Here is a 15,074-nt window from a genome sequence, read left to right as displayed (position 1 = left end):
TGAAACATTTATACACATAAAATGAAAATTAAAAAGGAATAAAATGACAGCACGAAACTCTTCAGCTTCCTACTCCTATTCCAAGTGAATGGATGTTCACTGAGTTGTATAGACTGTGGGTATGGTCAGTTTCTTAGTGTTATGTCTTACAATACCGTTAACTGAATAAAGCAACCAAAGAAGAGATGATATGTTTAAAATGTGATTCAGACTTTGCCTTTATGTTATGTTGGTTGTGGAATGTTCCTTACCAGTTTACTTATTTGATCAGTTGGTCTTTAGTTAGTAGTCATATTTTGAGAGTTGTAGATTATTTAAAGGGTTGTGAGTGGTAGCAAGTTATTTAAATTGGGTAACATTCATACCCAGTCTCTCTCTCTCTCTCCCTTCCTCTCTCTCCCACATGCCTTTCTTTTTTGATACTGATATGTGATCCTTCCTATGTCAAAGCTGGGGCCCAAACTACCTAGAATTTCAAACAAGGAACTAAATGGCCAGTTTAATCCCATAACAATCCCACTCATGCATTAGTTGTGTTTCACTGTGGTAAAATATTTGCTCAGAAGCAAGTGTGAGGAAGGATTTATTTAGGGTCAGTTTCAAGGCAAGAAGGCAGGGTAGCTGAGCCTCTAGATTTGCTGTGGGAGTATGTGGCAGGTGGGAAAGAGAGAGAGGAGGGTCCTCTCAGGTAACCTACATCTTTCTGCCAAGTCTGAGAACATCCTAAAAACACTACTAGTTAGAGATCAAGCATTCAAACACGTGGAGTCCTGGGAGATAGCTCACACTCTAACTATGGCACTTTGTAATTGGATTGTGTCATTATCATAGAGTGTGTCCTCTGTGGGCATGTTCAGTCCCCTTTTTAGCTCTGTCAGTCTTAGTCACAAATGATTGCCCCATGTCATGTTATAATGCAGCAGCAAATGCCTCACCAGACACGATGTGGTATTCCTGGAAATGATTTCTTTTAGAAGCACAAATTTAAAGTGCCTACTAATTATAACTTTCCAGTCTCTGGTTCTGTCTCAGTAGAAAACAGAGTAAGACATTCTTAGCATAATGAGGTCAGAGTCTACAGGGGACAGAGACACTGTTAGAAAGAGATGGGTCAGTGGGAAGGTCAGAGAGCTCCACTTGCTGTGAAACAGCCAGGAGGAGGATGTGATCACCAGTCACAATGATCAGAAACCCAGAAGCTCCACACCACCACCACCACAACCACCACAACCACACCACTGCAACAGATACAACACACACACACACACACACACACACACACACACATCTTGAGGAGTACACAAAAACACATACATGTCATTCACATAAGAAAAATCCCTTCACATATGCAGCACACACACACACACACACACACACACACACACACACACACACAGAGGTCCATGTCTGAATCAATAAACAGGCAATACTGAGCTGAGAAATGCACACTCACACCTAGAAATCAAGATATGTTACTCCCAATGTTCTTTTGTCCTGTGTATCTGATTCAAGTCCTTGACAACATCTATGGAATATGGAGTGAGCAGGTGACTGGCAGCCCAAGCAGGAAGTATGAGTGCTCACACTCCTGGACAATGATGAAATAGGAGGCAGGAACCGCTCAAGTTGCATAACTAACTAGGTGGAGAGACATGCTCAGCATAAAAAGTCCTGCTGGAGTGTGCAGTGGAGTGGATGGTGATCAGACCAGGACCATGGAGGTCAGTGTCCTGCTCTTCCTTGCTATCCTTGTGGGCTTCTACTGCTTCTAGTCAGGGGACACCCAAAAGCCCATGGCCACCTACCACCGGGACCACGTCCCCTACCCCTCTTGGGAAACTTACTACAGTTGGACAGAAGAGGCCTCCTCAACTCCTTCATGCTGGTGAGACATGCACAGTGGTTGTGTGGTTCTATGGGCTTAGCCCCATGTTTGCTCCTGGAGATCACTCAGCAGGATGAGGAAGGGACTCCATCCAAGCTGTAGCCTCAGGTGGGAGGTGGCTAAGTGAAAGGTGAAATGCTGATTGATGATGGATTGTGCCCAGAATCAACAGGCATGTTCTTTCAATGTTGGAATCATGTGGGGAACTGTGTTTGGTGTGTGAAAAGTGACAGGGGTGTCAAAGGTGTTTGCTAAGGTTTTACAATTTCCCTCTTTGGTGCTTCTTTGTTCCAGAAAAGAAAGAAAGATATCAGAGAAACCAACAGATAAAGTTGGCTTCTGCCATCACAACGGATTAACCTGCCATGTTTCTGGAGCAAAGGGGAAGAGAGGCAGGTCAGGAGGTGGGGTAGGTAGGGAGTGCTTATCAGTTATAAACACCATGGACCATCCAAGCATCTGACCATGGCACCATCTTTACCAGTCTCCACAAGGGAGATTTCATGTTCAATTACCACTTGTTTATTAATAATCAGTTATCATCCTTGGCCTCACTTCCCATTTAGAAAGCTGATATAGTGGCAACAATCCCAACCTCCTGCTACCCATTCATTGTTAACACATCACCCATCTGGATCATTGGTGTAGTCATTTGTTTTTAACTAGCTTTTGAGACAAGGTAGCCCTACTTTCCCCAGGTTAATCTCAAACTCATGATCCTCCTTCAAGTTTATATAACATCTTTGATCTGATATATGTATTGATAGTTCATTGTTGCAAAAGATCCCATATTGTGACTCGGCCTAAAAACATAAGTAGGTCAATATCAATTGTAGAGGTTTTCCTTAGCATTGTCCCTAAACTACACTGGACACTGACTGTTTTCATAGCCTTTCATTTCTTTTCTCTTTTCTTTTTCTTTTTTTAATTGAGACAGGGTTTCTCTTTGTAGCTTTGTGCCTTTCCTGGTAGCCCAGGCTGGCCCCGAACTCATAGAGATCCACCTGGCTTTGTCTCCAGAGAGCTGGGATTAAAGGCATGCGCCACCACTGCCCAGCCCCGTAGCCTTTCATTTCTATTTGCTGCATTGTAATCTAGAGTGAGGTAAAGGTCCAAGAGGATGAGTGGGTTATGTGCAAACATTGCACTGTTCTCTTCAGGGGCTTTCAGCACTGGAGTGTTGTGATATTCCTGGGATCAATTCCCTGTAGATGCCCAGATGGTTGTATTGTCAGGTATTTTCCAACTGTGTGTTCTGAAGTCATGACTCACATTCAGGTCCACCACTAGTGACTACTACTTTCCCTTCCCATGTAACCCAGGGGGTAGGTCAGCCATTTTCTGAATGTCAGAATGCATTGGGCAGGTTGACTCTGGGTCACAGGAAGCAAGGTTCAGCTGGCCAGACTGAAGGGTTTGGGCATGGAGCTACCTCCATAACCGTATATGTTTTTTAGAGACAGATTTTATGTAGCTGAGGCTGGCTTCCAAATGGATGTTTAGCAAAGGATGACTAGTGATTCTCTGGCCTCTATCTCCATATTGCTTGATTATAAACATGTGTTGACCTTCATCCCTACTCTACAGTACTGCTGTATTGAACAGGAAGCCCAACCAATCAGTGCAGGCCCTGACTATGTGGAGAAATAACCCTTTTGGGCTCCCAGAAGGGAAAGGGTGGTCATATGAGAGGTTCCTATTTTCCATTCTGTATGTGTTTTCACAGTGTAACAACATCATCTGCACTGACTAACGACAACCCTGGTGCCCTTATGCTCTGCAGTTTCGAGAAAAATATGGAGATGTGTTCACAGTGCACCTGGGACCGAGGCCTGTGGTCATGCTGTGTGGGACAGAGGCCATAAGGGAGGCTCTGCTGGACCAAGCTGAGGCTTTCTCTGGCCGGGGCACAGTTGCTGTGGTTGAGCCATTTCTACAGGGATATGGTGAGATATGGGGCAGAGTGGAGTGGAGGATGTGGTTCCGGAAGGTGGAGCCCGAGCTGTGGGGAAGGACTCAGATTCTCCGACCTTCCAGTGTAACTACCCATACATCCCCTTCTGTCTAAGGTGTGATCTTTGCCAATGGGGAACGCTGGAAGGCCCTTAGGCGATTCTCTCTGGCCACCATGAAGGACTTTGGGATGGGGAAGCGGACTGTAGAGGAGCGAATAAAGGAGGAGGCCCGATGTCTGGTGGAGGAGCTGCAGAAATCCCAGGGTGAGTCTCTGAGAATGAGCATAAAGGAAGATGGTGATACAGGGACCTGAGTGCACAACCAAAGAAAGACAAACAGACATATAAGGGTAGATAAAAAGGCAGACAGACTGACAGACCAACACACACACACACACACACACACACACACACACACACACACACACACACTATGGGTAGGATGAGATATGGACACAGGTAGAAAGAGAGAAAAAATACAAGCGTAGGGAAGAAACATGAGGTATATTGTGTACAAAATAACTCAGAAACATATACTGACCATAGCTGCAATGTTTCTTCAGAAAATCAGCCTGTGAATTAATTTTGTTTGTCAATTGGGTATGACTGGTGCATACTTGTCCTCTCAGAATTTAGAAAGTGAGGCATGATGGTCATGAGTTCAAGGCTAGTCCTGTCTACGTTGTGAGGCTCTCTTTTTGATGTGACTGTGGCTGAGTGAAGGTTGCTTCCAGCACCACATACATCGGGCACGGTCCTACACGTTTATATTCCCAGTCCTCTAGGGTGGAGGCAGGATGCTGAGATTTCCAAGGTGACCTTCTACTGCATATGGAGTTCAAGGCCACTTTGGCTTACCCTTCGTCACTGTTACCCATCATAGTCTAATAAAAGACAAATGCAGACCTGAGGTAACCGAGAGGGAAGGGAGCAGGAGGAACTGCAGACGTGTTCTAAGCAGGGAACTGTGTTTTCTTCCTTGTGGTTGTGCTGGTGAGCAGCAGTGAGCTCAGAGGCCGGTGGGAGTTGGACTCTGGGTGAACTCAGAGGCACCTCTGGGGACTTGAGGGGTCTTCACATCAAGGGCATATTGGTGACATGACTGTTGTTTGCACCTCCATTTCTGTACACGGGACATTTGCCATCTTATTGACCTTTCTCAGGAGATCTGAGAGGTCAGTGCAGAGGCAGGAGGGAAGAAAGGTGCAGAGGCTGGGAAGAAGGACTGGAAAGAGCAGTCAGAGATGGAGGAAGCCAAAGGAAGAGAAGTGAGCTCTAAGGCTGAGAGTGAAGGTGATGAGCCCCAGGGCAGGACCTATATCGCTGTCTGGAGGACCAGGCTCCAGGCAGCCCAGGACTCAAATGGAAATCCACAGCGTCAGCACACTGGACTGTTTTTTAAATCACCTTCTGGATGGTTTCCTTTCCTCTTCCTCTTCCTCTCCTCCTCCTTTTCCTCCTCCTCCTCCTTCCTCCTCCTCCTTTTCCTCCTCCTCCTGCTTTTCCTTCTCCTCCTCCTTTTCCTCCTCCTCCTTTTCCTCCTCTTCTCCTCCTCCTCTTCTCTTTCTTCACTTCTCCTCCTCCTTCTTTCTTCTTCTTCTCCTCCTCTCCCCCTCCTCTCCTCCTCCTTGTCCTTCTTCCTCTACTCTCCTCTTCCTCTTTCTCCTCCTTTTCATCCTCCTCTTGCTTCTCCCTCTTCTTTTGGCCTCTACAGCTTATGTTCCCCAACGAAGTCTTTTAAGCAATACAAGCTTCACAATGTGGTTCCATTAATTTTTTTCAAGTGAATGATTATAATGAATATAGGTAAAAACATGTTTTCAACTCACATGATTAAAAACAGAGTCAACTTAATAACCCAATACATTATAACATTTTAGCAACTTGTTAAGATTAATAGAATATGAGAAAACAAGGACCGTTTGTTCTCATTCCACTCTTTGGCAGGCAGCATACTGCTGTTACAAAGAAATTATCAACCACTTTTATTATCTATTCTTAAAGGTAATCTCATAAGGAATTTTAAAGAAGTCACAAACCCAAACTTTTATACATAAAAAACCAGTCAGTCAGCTGAAATTTGAATCCTCAGGATACATACTCATTTATCAATAGTATCTAATATCAGAAAATGGAGGTCAGGAATGGGTGAAAGGAATTAATTAATCATCACCTTTGATCACCAACCAGATCTAGCAAGGAAAGTACTTCAGCTAGCAACAATCAGGTTGCTCTGTATTTTTGATATTAGCATAATGAATCTACAACTCAGCTGTGTGTCCTTGTTAAGTTCAGATTGTTTTCTGGAGTTCTTCGTCATAAAGCTATTCTCAGAGTATATGGTCTTACTTGAAGTTATTAAGAAGTTTTGTTTGAGCTAATGGTGGACACAGAAAACTGTGACAGCATCTTTCAGCATTAAGAGAATTAGAGCCAGCCTGGATCCTGGGGACTCAATTGTTTCCCTTAATCGTTATCCTGAACTGTGATCTAAAGCAGCTCCTCAGGTGAAAGTGATAGGCCTTAGCTGTAAAACTCATAGGCCCTAACTGTGTAACATTTCCTTGTCTTTGTTTTTATTCATCAAAACTCTGTATAAACTATCATTATTATTATCAACTTGACAGTACAATTTAGGTAGGAATCATTTTCATGACAATCCACAGATAAAAATGCCCATGAGAATGGTTCCCATGAAATAAACACACTACATCACAGGCAGGGGTGTCTCCCCACATCCATTAACCCCCAGCAGATCCCAGAGGAAGATGGCCACAGAAACATGTAAAGGCACAGCAGAAGCAAAAGACATTCTGGGTTCCTGGGACTTGTGGCCTTGCCGAACCAAGACTGACCCATCAGAGAGTTTCCCCCTGGTGGGCTGACACCTTGGACTCCAGTTGCCATCTGTTGCTCCTCTGACACAGCGACCAGCAGATCTACATGGGATCAGTGACCACAGACAATCCAGGACCAGGGGGAAGGGCAATGGTGGCCCAATATTTTGGATGAACAACAGCCCTCTAAACCACCAGGGTCCATGACTGAACCTGACATACGAAGGTTTCAGGCAGCAGGTGCTGATGGCTTCTGGAACACCACAGAGCCCAGAAGTCAGAGAAGGGATGGCAGATTGGCATGCAGAGTGCAGGGCTTGTAAATTCACACAGGCATTCCCTGAACCCTTCTCTGCACCATTCCAGCCAGTGGGAGTTAGGTATCATCTCAGAGTCAGAATGTTGTCCTGGGAGGAGGTATAGGTTGGAGGCTGAATATACACACTCTTCTTTTCATCTTAGTTTTGTAGTCCCAACCATAGTTGGGACTTAGTGCCTTAGTGAAGGTAGAATCTCTTTTTTTGTATATGAGTAGTATCCCATTTTCTGTACAGTATTGAGGGAAGTTGAAAAAATGATGTATGCATTTCTAAGTGAAGGGCCTGGACTCATATGTGCATCATATGTGCAAATGTGGTAGCCACTGTTGCTGTACTTTGATTACAGAGTGATGGGGGCAGCCTCACATGATGGGGCTGAAGCTAAATGTTCTATGGTTCCTCATCCTCTTTCTCCTGTCCTACATCCTTGTCCTCCAGGAGCCCCCATGGACCCCACCTTCCTCTTCCAGTGCATCACAGCCAACATCATCTGCTCCATTGTCTTTGGAAAGCGCTTCGACTACAAAGACCGCCAGTTCCTGCGCCTGCTGGACCTGATCTATCAGACCTTCACACTGTACAGCTCATTCTTCAGCCAGGTCAGTGATGGGAAGAGAGGAGCATCCAGAGCAGAGGAAGGAAGACACTGCTCTGTGAGTGAAGAAGGGAGTGTCTTAGGGCTGGAAGAAAGGCCGAGACAGGATGGAGAGGAAAGGATGTTGAGAGCAGGATGCAGAGAGGGATGGGGAGCAGGGCAGAGACCTGAATGCAGAAATACAGAGCCATAGACACATTCAGAAAATGGTGATGTGGGTGATGCAGCTGGAGCTGAGAGGGTAGAGGACTTGGTTTTCATGCCTGAGGCCCAGACTGTATATCCTGGGTGTCATGGTACACAACTCATGCAATTCCTGCACATGAAGGTAGGGGATGAGAAACTCAGGGTGATCCTTAGCTACATATTGAATTTAAGGACAGTCTGGCATGAATGAGATCTTGTGTCCATAAAGAAAAACTCCCAAATTAAAACAAACAATGACAATTCAACACAGGGTAATGGGAGAGAGAGCAGAGGAGAGGAAAAGGGAGATAAAGAGAAGGGCGAGGTTTATCGCAGCCTAGGAGAACAAGCTCCAAGGCTGCACACAGGGCTTGCAAGGAATCCACGGTGTTGTGAAGCTAAGACTTCTTTATCTGGGGAATTTTAGGAATAGGGAAAAAACTCACACCATGTTAAAGGTTACTTTCTTTATTCTCTTCCAATGAATCTCTCTTTCTTTTTTTCTACATAGCTATATATACTCAACATAAATCCTTCAGGAAATGTGAAAGTTATATTTGAAGGTCACATTTCACTTGATAAGAAACAGAATCATCCCTACAACAACATGCTTGTAATATATGTTAGCTTTCTAATTGGTGTGGTTGTAATCTGTAGCTGCAGCATAAAGAAAGAACTGGGTATTGTTATCTATTTACAGAGACAGACTTATAAAAGATTTTAGAACAGTTATACACCTAAACTATTGAAGAGTCTAAGAAAAATAAAATCATCAACTACCCTATATTTCTGAGTATAATAAACATTTTATGCTAACATTTTGTGATTGGGAGGCTTTCTTGAATTCTCTGTACTAGATGCTTTGGTTGGAACTAAGGTTTACCTGAAATATCCTATGATAATCCTACTTAATATTTTCCAAGGCACAGTGACATTAAATGCATTTTAGTTCTTGAAATATATTTTTCTGTCCTGCGTGTAACTTTAGACCATAAAAAAGGAAACTTGTAACTCTTTTTCACCTGTGAAATTTTAGAGCATAACAGAAAAACTGTTAGTTGGCTGAACTTTGAGTTTTCAGGTGTATGCCTGTATCATAAAACTGAGATTAGGAACTTGTGCAGGAGTTAATCACTGGCCTATATTATCAGCCACATTTAGCAAGAGAGATTGGAATAGCAATTAGGTTTTTTTGTACCTGTAACCTTGGTTCAATAAATTAGACAGCTGCTCTTTTGTCCTTGTGCATTAGACTGCTTTCCCTGGGAAATGTTTATCTTAAAACCCCATTAGTAAGGCACCTGGTCTAATTTGAAGTTACTTTGAAGCCTAAAACCAGCTAATAGTATGCAGCTATCTTAGTAGCTGGAAATACAACAGTTTTCCTGTGTCAGCCTGAGCTATGATATAAAACAGGTCCTAAGTATATGACAGTACTCGTGGAACAATAGGCCTAGTTATGAAAAAATATCCTAGAATTTATTCATCAAAATTATACAGCTTAAGAAGAAATCATCTTCATGACAATCCACAGATATAAATATGCCCAGTAGATGGAATATATTCATGAAATGAGCATATTACAATTTAGGCAGTAGATGACTCCCAACACCATATACACAGTAGCAGTAAGCATGTAGGGACACAACAGAAGAAAAATACATTATGGAGTCTGTTTTCTTTCAAGGCTTCCTTGAGTGAGACAATCCCATTAGAAAGTTGAACTACTGGTGGGCTGACACCTTGAATATTAATTGCCATCTGCTATTGCTCTGACATGTCTATAGCGTACCAGCAAAGATCAGAGTCAGATTTAGAGATAAAGTTCAAAACCATGAATGTGTATAGTATACACTATGAGAGGGATTGTGTGTGTGTGTGTGTGTGTGTGTGTGTGTGTGTGTGTGTGTGTGTGTATGTTTTGTATGTTTCTTCATGAAATCCGGGGACCTAGAAGCAAGTGATGGTTTCAATGAGATTGGCCCACATAGGCTAGTGTTTGCATACTTGACATCCAGTTGAAGAGCTGTTTGGAAGGATTAGGATCTGGGTCCTTGTTGGAGGAGATATGTTGCTTGAGATGAACTTCGCGGTTTCCAAATCCTATGCAAGACTTGGTGTTCCCTCTAGTTCTGCCTGTCTGCCTGTACATCATGATGTCATTTCTCAGGCACATGCCTGCTTGTCTGTATATTATGATGTCAGCTCTCAGGCACATGCCTGTCTGCCTGTATATCATGATGTCAGTTCTCAGGCACATGCCTGCTTGTCTGTATATTATGATGTCAGCTCTCAAGCACATGCCTGTCTGTTTGTATATCATGATGTCATTTCTCAGGCACATGCCTGTCTGTTTGTATATCATGATGTCAGCTCTCAGGCACGTGCCTGTCTGTTTGTATATCATGATGTCATTTCTCAGGCACATGCCTGTCTGTTTGTATATCATGATGTCAGCTCTCAGGCACGTGCCTGTCTGCCTGTATATCATGATGTCAGTTCTCAGGCACATGCTTGTCTGTTTGTATACCATGATGTCATTTCTCAGGCACATGCCTGTCTGCCTGAACATCATGATGTCATTTCTTAGGCACATGCCGTGCCTGTCTGCCTGTATATCATGATGTCATTTCTCAGGCACATGCTTGTCTGTTTGTATACCATGATGTCATTTCTCAGGCACATGCCTGTCTGCCTGTACATCATGATGTCAGCTCTCAGGCATATTCCTGTGTGCATGCTGCCATGTTTGCTGCCATGATGATAATGGACTAACCTCCTTAAATGGTAGGCAAGCCCTCAAAATAAATTTTTTGGTAAGAAATACCTTGGTTGTGATGTCTCTTCATAGCAATAGAAGAATAGAAGATCACTGTCCATTTCCTGAGACCTGCTAGCTCCAGGTGGCCTCCTGGGTCCTTCTTTCTTACAGATGTTTGAGCTCTTCTCTGGTTTCCTGAAGTACTTTCCTGGTGCCCACAAGCAAATCTTCAAAAACCTGCAGGAAATCCTGGACTTCACTGGCCAGAGTGTGGAGAAACACAGGGCAACCTTGGACCCCAGCAATCCAAGGGACTTCATCGATACCTACCTTCTACGCATGGAGAAGGTAAGTCCTGCATGCATGAGAGAAGTGATGGGTGAGAGTGAAGGCTGAGGATGTGAGCAGAGGAAGAGGGGGCAGAGGATGGGGAGGAGAGACAGGAAGTGGAGTGGAGGAGATGCAGAAGAATCTAGAAATTGAAGACTAGAGAAAGGGAGGAGAAAATGAAATAGGAAGAAGGCTGTGGAAGAAACACAGGGCAAGGGACAAAAAGCAGAAAAGACCTCAGAGGAAGAGAGAGCCTGGGAGACAAAACGTAATAAATACCAGAGAACAAAGTCGAGAGAGAAGACAGAATAGAGAGCAAGGGACATGATCAAGGACTGAGAAATGCTGTGTGGTCCATATAGTGTGTGACAGAAGGACAGTTCCCAGGATGTGTGAGTATCTCCCTGTAAGGACCCAGTCACCCCTGACCCACTCTTCTCTTTCCCATCTGGAACCAGGAGAAGTTCAACCCTCACACGGAATTCCATCACAAGAACCTCATGATCTCTGTGCTGAATCTCTTCTTTGCTGGCACCGAGACCAGCAGCATCACTCTCTGCAATGGTTTCCTGCTCATGCTCAAATACCCCCATATTACAGGTGTGCCATAAGCTGCCATTTGGGGGATCTTCTAGCTCCCTTTTGGCTGTGGAGGTTTGTGTGGATGGGCAAGACATGGGCCTCTTACATCAGGATCTCTGAAGGCTTTGGTTTACTTCTAAACTAGGTCACTGTTTTGGGTGAATGAACACTCAGCTGGCCCATTTTCTGTTATCACTTAAAGGTTGATCCATGCATGCATGCATGCATGCAAGCATCCATCCATCCATCCATCCATCCATCTTTCCCTCCTTCTTCCCTTCTGTCTTTACTTCCATCCATTCACTCATCTTCCTATCCTCTTCTCCCATTTACCCATCCATCCTTTATCCACCCATCCATTTTTCTATCCATCCTGCTACATACATATTCATGCCTATCTGTCATTGAGTCATTCATTTATTCATATACAAATGTTTTCATTCCTTAATCCTTCCCACTGGCCTTTGAATTTATCCTTCATGTGTCCATCCATTCCTCCATGTATCTTTTTAATGGCTCATTCATTTACCTGGGGTTTATTTATCATTCAATACCTGTGGTGATATATTGTGTACTCTAATAAACTTATGTTGGGATCACAGGACAGAGCCAGCCATTAAACTAGACATAAAGACCAGACAATGGTGGCACACACCCTTAATCCTAACTCTTGGGAGGCAGAGATCTGTCTGGATCTCTGTGAGTTCAAGGCCACACAGCTGAAAGAGTCAGGCATGCCTTTAATCCCAGCACTTGAGATCTCATGCCTTTGCTTGGAAAGCACAAATGCCTTTAATCCCAGGAAGTGACATGGCTGTGTGGAGAATAGTATATAAGGTGTGAGGAGACAGGAAATAAGCAGCAGTTCAACTGACACCCTCAGGGGTGAAGACTCAGAGGCTTTCAATCTGAAGATTCATGGAAACAGGACTGGCTGAGGAGTTGACGAGGTGAGGTTGGCTGTGACTTGTTCTATCTGAGCTTTCAGCTTTCATCCCATATCTGGTTCTGTTGTTTTTTTTCCTATTAATAAGACCATTTAGCAATTCGTGTTAGAACTACCTATTTATTCCTATATTTACTCATTCATTCATTCACATATTCCTTTGTTGAATCTACATTTGCATGATTATTGGCTGGTTGTATGCACTGATTTATTTATGTAGGAGTCATTTATTGATTCATTAATTGTTTAATATAACAGGTAGAAGTAGAATACATATATCTAGGTTTTAGTTTGCTCATTTCTTTCTCTCAGCAATCTTTCCTTCTATTAACTGACTCATTCATTGCTTTGTTGACTTACACACTCACATTCTAAAGAGTTAGAAATGATTTGCTGTTCCTGTGAGTATGTCTGCTGCAGCTCATGTGTGGAGGTGGAAGGACAACTCTGTGTAGTTGGGCCTCTCTTGTACCTTCATGTGGGTTCTGGATGTCAAATCAGGCTGTTGTGATGAAACCAAATACATTTACTGATTGAGTCATTTGATGGGCCAACATACTCACCAACATATCCATATTTTGTATTCAAGTATGCATAGATTAATGTTCTTCCTTTATTTCTGAAGATATAGCCTCAGATTCTTAGCCTGGATTTTAAAATTTATTTAACTAATTGTTAACATTGTAGTTTCGCCTGCATATATGACTGTGATGGTCGACCTAGAGTCACAGACAGTGTGAGTCACCATGTGGGTGTTGGAAATTGAACCTGTGTCCTCTGCAAGAGTAGCAGTCAGTGCTATTAACCATACTGAGCCATCTCTCCAGCCCACTGGATTTTTAAACATAAATTCCATGCAAAAATGTCTGTCCCTCTGTCACTCTTTGTGTGTTTGTATATTTTTGTGTATGTATATATGAGTGATAAACAGAAATACAAATTATAACATTATGATTCAAAAGGAGAAAATTCTTACCGTCTCCCTCTCCAGTCATCACTCCAGATGGATAGATTAAAAATAGCCTTTTGTTGTAGGTTTTCCCTTTTTCTATTTACAAGCAAGGTTGGAGCTTTTGAGAGAGACTCTACTAAAGCTCTAAGTGTGGCTGGAGAGACAGGTGCCTTGAGGGAAGCACAGGTGTGCGTGTCCAAGAGTGCACTGTGTCTTTCTCAGCAGAGTCTACTTGCTCTGCACTGTTCCTATGCTGTTTGCTGTGCATTGCCTGATGATAGGGGGTGGGCCTGTCTGTTCTTCCCTTTTCTGTTCAGAGAAAGTCCAAAAGGAGATCGATCAGGTGATCGGCTCGCACCGTCTACCAAGTCTGATGACCGCACCAAAATGCCTTACACTGAGGCTGTCATCCATGAGATTCAGAGATTTTCAGATCTCCCCGATTGGTGTCCCACACAAAGTCACCAAAGACACTTTGCTCCGAGGGTACCTGCTCCCCAAGGTGAGACCAGCTGTGATTCCACATCTCTACTCCATGATCATCCTCCACTCTCCTCATCACCAACCTCAGCCTGTTTGTGGTTTCCTAGCATTCTGTGTTTTTCAGGGACTGACTGTCTGAGATGGGAGTCAGGGTATGCTAATATCTTTGTGTCTCATAATGTCTCCTAGAACACTGAAGTGTACCCCATCTGAGTGCCGCTCTCCATGACCCACGATACTTTAAACAACCAGACACCTTCAACCCTGACCACTTCCTGGATGCCAATGGGGCTCTGAAGAAAAATGAAGCTTTCATGCCCTTCTCTATAGGTGAGACCCACTTGTGCTTCCTCTCCCAGACACTAGAGGGCAGGCTCATCCTCCTGGACACACAGGTCTAGGATTCCTGTTACTGAGTCTGTTCCAGCAGCTTTGCCTGAAAGGTCCCTTTATCCTGGCTACAGTGCCATAAGAGCACTCTTGAACTAAAGGTACATTCTGACCATCAGGACTTTGGGGAATTATTTAAAAGCCTCTAAATCTGAGCAAATTCATTTTCTTAAGAAACACAGCAAGAACAACTGACATCATCTATGAACACTGCTGTGAACTGGGTAGGATCTTGATGGCTGGGGAGGCATTGACTTTAGCTGTGAGCACTGGGGAGATGGAGCATGTCTTGACATGTTTGTCTTTTTTTTTTTTGTGGAGCTGAGAATTGAACCCAGGGCCTTGTGCTTGCTAGGCAAGCACTCTACCACTGAGCTAAATCCCCAACCCGACACGTTTGTCTTTGTGTGCAGTAAATACTCTGGCTTGGTAATTGTAATAGAAATCAAATTTAGTAGCATTTATTTCAGAAAAAATACATGATGGATAATATCCTGAACCAGAGAAAGTTCAGAGTTACAGCACCCATCAGAGTCAGCCCTCAGTTTCTACAGACAATAGGGAGCTGGGCATGGACACACAGCTCAGTTGTTGCCAGCTCTTTTTTTGCCTTACTTGGCCATGCTGGCATGGTTGGCAGCCTGGGGTGGGTCAACTGCTATGAGTGACTGAGACTTATTCACTGGAAGATATAATCTCAAGTTGTCCATTAGTTCAGTTGCCTATTGTGTTTGGTTAGTTGGTTACATGCAGAACCTGCCTCCAGCCAAATTTAATTCAGTTTTATGGACTCTATGTGATGTAAACATGGAAAATTTGTGTTCAGGTTTTAACTTTTGGATAAGGGGCATT

The 15,074-nt window shown here is 43.6% G+C and overlaps 1 pseudogene; it reads left to right on the top strand.

Moving 5' to 3' along the window:
• Positions 1–1,715: 1,715 nt before the first annotated feature.
• On the top strand, positions 1,716–14,233 carry LOC118575769 (annotated as a pseudogene).
• The last annotated feature ends 841 nt before the right edge of the window (positions 14,234–15,074 follow it).

This window comes from Onychomys torridus, unplaced genomic scaffold (assembly GCF_903995425.1).
Source record: "Onychomys torridus unplaced genomic scaffold, mOncTor1.1, whole genome shotgun sequence".
NCBI classification, from domain to species: domain Eukaryota; kingdom Metazoa; phylum Chordata; class Mammalia; order Rodentia; family Cricetidae; genus Onychomys; species Onychomys torridus.
This window is presented reverse-complemented; position numbering and strand designations above follow the sequence as displayed.